This window comes from Orycteropus afer, unplaced genomic scaffold, assembly GCF_000298275.1.
Source record: "Orycteropus afer afer isolate SDZICR_OR568_19922 unplaced genomic scaffold, OryAfe1.0 scaffold00292, whole genome shotgun sequence".
In the NCBI taxonomy this organism is placed as follows: Eukaryota; Metazoa; Chordata; class Mammalia; order Tubulidentata; family Orycteropodidae; genus Orycteropus; species Orycteropus afer.
Window position 1 is genome coordinate 2,380,725 of NW_006921879.1, and position 6,005 is coordinate 2,386,729.

Sequence of the window (6,005 nt, forward strand, 5' to 3'; positions counted from 1 at the left end):
GTTGGTTTTATTTCTGTGAATTCCATCTGGCAGGGTCCATGTGTATAGTCGTCAGTTATGTGTTGAAAAAGTGTTTTTGTTTTTTTTTTTTTTTTCAATGAATACATTGCTGGTCTTCCAAAATTCTATCTTGTGATATCAGGCATCATTTCTATCAATTTCTAAGTACTGATGTTTCTTCTTGGCTCCCAGTTTTTGCATTCCAATCACCAGTACTTATCAATGCATCTTGATTGCATGTTTGATCAATTTTACACTGCGAAGTTGGTAAAAATCTTCACTTTCTTCATCTTTGGCTTTAGTGATTGGTGTAGAAATTTGAGTAATAGTAGAATTAGCTGATCTTCCTTGTAGACTTATGGATATTATCATTTCACTGACACCATTACACTCCAGGATAGATCTTGAAATGTTCTTTTTGACAATGAATGCCACATCATTCCGCTTCAATTTGTCATTGCTAACATAGTAGACCATATGATTGTCTCATTCAAAATGGCCAATTCCAGTCCATTTCAGCTCACTAATGCCTAGGATACCAATCTTTATGTGTTCCGTTTCATTTCTGACAGTTTCCAATTTTCCTAAATTTATACTTCATACATTCCATGTTCTGATTATTAATTTGTGTTTGCAGCTATTTCTTCTCATTATGAGCTGTGTCACATCAGCAAATGAAGTTCCAGAGAACTTTACTCCATCCCTGCCATTAAGGTCACCTGTACTTGAGGAGGCAGTAGTATTTTGAATGCCTTTCAACCTCAGGGGCTCATCTTCTGGCCCTGTATCAGACATTGTTTCACTGCTATTCTTAAGGTTTTCAGTGGTTAATTTTTTTCAGAACTGGACCACCTCTTCCTTCTTCCTAGTCTGTCTTAGTCTAGAAGCTCCACTGAAGTTTATTCACCCTGGGTGACTCTGCTACTATGTGAAATACCAGTTGCATAACTTGTAGCATCACAACAACACACAAGCCATGGCAGTATGACAAACTGACAGACCAGTGGTAGTTTGGGCTAATAGGATCCTAAAATATGAGGCTGACTTTTTCATGGTAAGTCTGTGTCTCAGGTCCCATAGGGTATTTTCCTCCCCTTCATCTGTGTGTGTGTGTGTGTGTGTGTGTGTGTGTGTGTGACACTGGTAGTCAGACACCATCTAGTTCTCCTGGTCTCATAGTCATATAGGCTGAGGTTCACCTGGTCCACTAATCCCTTGAACTACTTGTTTCCTTCCATGTGTCTTTGGTTTTCTTCATTCTTCTTTGCTCTGATGAAGAGAGACCAATTATTGCTTCCAGAAGATCGCTTGCAAGCTTTTAAGACCCTGCCTCCTCTTCATCTTTAAAATGGTAATATTATAATAGTTTTAGTTTTTCTAGATAGTGACAGGTTCTTTAGCCCCTAGACCCCCTTTTCACTCCAGCACTTGAGTCACTATTTGTATTAGAGTGTTTCAAACTCCATTATTGTTAAGTAACAGCTTTATAGAGAGATGATTCACATACCGTAAAACTGACCCTTTTAAAGTGTGCAATCCAGTGGTTTTAGTGTATTCATAGAGGTGCACAACCATCACCACTACCTCATTCCAGGACATTTTCATCATCAACCCCCAAAAGAAATCCCATACTCTTGAGCAGGAGCGTCAGTTGTCCCTGGCAACTATTACTTTCTGTCTCTGTGCCTAGTTTACACTTTTCGTATAAACTGAATCATACAGTTTGTGGTCTTTTGTGTCTGGCTACTTTCACTTAGCATAATGGTTTCAAGGCTTATCAATGTAGCGAATATATTAAATTTTCATTCCCTCTTAGACTGAATAATATTCTGTTGTATGGATCTAACAAACCAAATCAAACCAGACCCCCTGGTGGAGAGCTTATTTTGATTCATAGAAACCCTAGGACAGAGCAGAACTGCCCATAGGGTTTCCTGTAACTCTTTAAGGAAGCAGACTGCCACATCTTTCTCCTGCTGATTAGCTGGTAAATTCAAACCTCTGAACATTTTGGTTAGCAGCAGAGCACTTTAACCGCTGTTCCACCAGGGCTCCTTGTATGGATGCACCACATTTTATTTATTAATTTATCAGTCATGTCCTTTTGGGTTGTTTCCACTTTTTGGATACTATGAACAATACTGCTATGAATATTTATTGTACAGAACCCTTGATATCTTTAACTCTATTATATTTTTATTTTGTGTTTTTTTTTTTTTTTTTAAATGCTGCTCAGTTGCACTCTGATTGAATAGCTTGGCTATTCTGGAAGCCATAGCTGAGCTATAGTGACTGAAAGTAGGAGACAGAGGGCTACTATTTACCAGAAAAATGGAGACTGTATTTTCCAAATGCAAGCTAGAATAGTTGGTATAGCAAATATGCTTATTCATTGAGCGAACAGGTCATATTTTCTGTTCTGCTACAATCTTATCTCTTTAACACAAAGTAGTTTTTACACGATTGGTAAATATAGGAGTGATGTCGACACAACGTGGAAATTCAATTGATGCACTGTGATTTTTAAACACTTTAGTAATTTTTGACAAACAAAAGAACTATCAGGGACACTTTTCTCAGTACTAAACAAAAAGTTCTCAGCTTTATTTTAGTGTAAGTAGTGTTTGCTTCAGTGGCTTCAAGAATGATTAAACTTTTCAAGATTAAGCTACCTGATAAAGTTGAAAGGGCAGATAAAAATACTATGAAGATATCCCACCTCCAGTGTTAAAATATTGATTTATGTGGAACAATAAGCTTTCAAATTTTGATGAACCTAGTCTCATTAGAAATTAAAGCCCTCATGGACATATATAGAGGGGTGAAATGCAAGTCCCAAGTGAAGCTCTAAAGACTTTACTGACTGTGACGTGAGGGATAAATGCCAGAGAAGATTGAACTATGCTAGCATTTTTAGTGGAATCTATTGTTTTGGGTGTGGCTCTGGTTCCAAAGTTGTATTTATTTTAATTGTTTTTTCCTATTTCAATTCACTTCATAATTAAGTGTGTGGTTTGGAAGAGCAAGAGGATTTTCAGGAATATAGACATTGACTTATAACAAAAATTTCTTTACTCTTGGGTATTGTGTTAGATTTTCCAAATTTATTTTGCTTACATAAGTAAGTACATATGTGCACACACACATCAGCCCGCTGCCATTGGGTTGATTCCAACTCATAGCGACCCTTTAGGACAGAGTACAATTGCCCCATAGGGTTTTCAAGGCTGTAAATTTTGAAGGAAATAGACTGCCTCATCTTTCTCCAGCAGAGAAGCTGGTGGGTTTGAACCACCAATCTTTTGGTTAGCAGCCCAATGCTTTAACACAGGGCCACCAGAGCTCCTACACACACACACACACACACACACACATTTATGTGTCTTCTCCCTGCTGTTACTTGACATTGATATGCACACTTGATGACAGACTTTATGGAAGCATGATATATCATTTACTGAAAACAAAAATCTCTCATGTACCTTTCACTGGATTCCATGATTAGTAATATAAAAACAAAGTGTGAAATTATTAAAAGTTTTACCTTCTGTTAGAGTCAAAACTCTACTTTTTACCTTGATTCTCACTGGAGGAAAAAAAGACATACTGAAGACAAAAAAGTGCACAACCATGTGATCGCACATATTTGCAATATTTCATAATACACTGTATTCCGCAAAAGCCTTACATTTTCCATCAAAAAATAATTGATGGAATGTGATTCAATTTTACTCATGTTTATTCACAGACATAGTCATAGTCCAGTAGGTCATAATGAGACAGAATAGAAGCTCAAGACCGTGTAGAATCCCTTCCCTGTGCAGGAAGCATGTGACACAGGTAAACTTATCATACCTAGTGTTCTGGTTACCTAGTGCCACTCTGACAGGAACATACCACAAATGGTATGGCCTTAACAAACAGAAGTTTATTCTCTTATAGTTTGGAGGCTTTAAGTCCAAGTTCAAAGCACCAGGCTCTAGGGGCTGGGTGAAAACCCCTGAGCCTTGGGCTTCAGCTCTGCTTCCAGTTCATGGACCAGTGAAGCTAGAGGCTTTCCTTCACTCAGACAGCTGCTGGCTGCTAAGGCTTCCAAGCCCAAGGTTGACAAGTAAAAACACACAGTCCCAATATTACCAAATCACATGACAGGCCATTAATTCAAGTCCATTGTAAGTCCCAAGGTCGACAGAGCATGGCAGGCTGCTGAACAACAACACTGCTACATGCAGGGTTCAAGGTGCCATAAGCTAGAGACCATTCCTAAAGCTGCTTCTTATATATGGGAAGTAGAACACATACCCAAAACAGCTACTCAGCTGCTTGTGGTAAATCCCACCATGGAGTTGATTGCCAGTCATCATGGGGAATAACTATCACCAGCTGACCAGCCACTCAAGCAGGCCCAGCAAAGTTGACACACAAACATAACCACCACACCTAGAAACTACATCTCCTGTATCAGGGCAGAAGCATCACACAGCCTAGTACCTGTCCATATTCTTTCAGGAACAGAGTGCAACATTAAGGTCCAGATTTAAGATAGAACACCGGAGGGACATTTCACTTAGAGGAAGAGCCACCAACACGCTGTTCCCCAACCTACTGAGGGCAGTCATAGCTTGCATCTGTCTGGGTAAGGACACCACAAACAGGACACAGGCATGCATCAGCTCCCATGTTGTGTAAGAGGCAGGTTGCTATTGTCTAATGAGAGTGGGAGTGGGTAGGGGAAGCGGAGTCCTAAATCCTAATCTGGCTCTTCTTTACACCTTCATGGTTACAAATAAAGATCACTCTACTTTTCTCTTGCCTACAGGATCCAGCATGGCCTAGGAGGGAACTCGAGACTAGCTAACAATTTCTGTAGTGGAGAAGGAGGCTGTGACCTTGGGCTGTATAAAACCCAAGATACTAATTATGCTTTACTCTGGTGCAAATAATCACCAAGCGAGAAAATGATTTTCCTTATTCGTCAGGTGTCTTATAATGAGCATAATGTAGCAGAGAGTTGGTATTCTCGACATATCATTCATTAAAAGTATACTATTTCTACTCACAAGAGTAGTTTGAGATAGAACATGTGGTGCATGAAAAAAATAAAAACAGAAAAACAAAACAACAAAATGTATTAAGCTTGTGTTGATTTTATTGAGGTGGGAAATGATCTAATTATCTTCAAACCAAATGAGTGATTCCACTGATGAGTTGTTAAAATTTCAGAATCATTCATTTATTTATGCATTCATTATCATTCATTATGCTTTAATAAGCTTGTAATATAAAGCTGCCTTCCACTGATTTTTTTCAAAAACAGTGTCATTATTGAATGAGGTAGAATATATAATTTAATTTAGATTTATTTCCATAATCACACTAAAAACATCTTGTCCAGAAGATTAGATTTGAAACATTCCTCATATTACCCCACCCCCACCCACTTGGCTCCTCTCCTTTTGTAACATGATTAAGATTTTTTTAGAGGGATCTAAACATACTGCTGTCATTCAGAAGCTGCCCACAGAGGGAGACAGAAGGTAAGGAGAATTTGCACAAACCTATCAAGTCTCTTGCCTTCATCCTTTTCCTTTTGAGCTCAGACCAGTTTGAAGCTGAAAAACAGCTAGAGTCCAAGTGATAGTCACCAAGGCCACTGACACCTACTGGTCCTGGCCAGTGGATGTGTTTTTTCTCAGATATTACAACAGGTGCTCAGGGTCAAGGATATGCTTTGGCCACATAATTTCTTACAAACCTCTGAGTTAATTTTCAACATTTAAAAATCAGTTATCACATTTCTAATAAGATGTCTCTGAAAAAATTAGAAGACCTAGCAAAACTAAATCTTCTGGGACATAGGTCACAAGTTCTGCTATGAGTATATAATTACTTTCATGTATTCTCATTTTATCTTTAAAATATATGCAGGTTTACTATTCATTCCACAATATGAATTAACTGAAAAGTATAACTTAATTATTAGTCATAATACTTGAACCAATCTT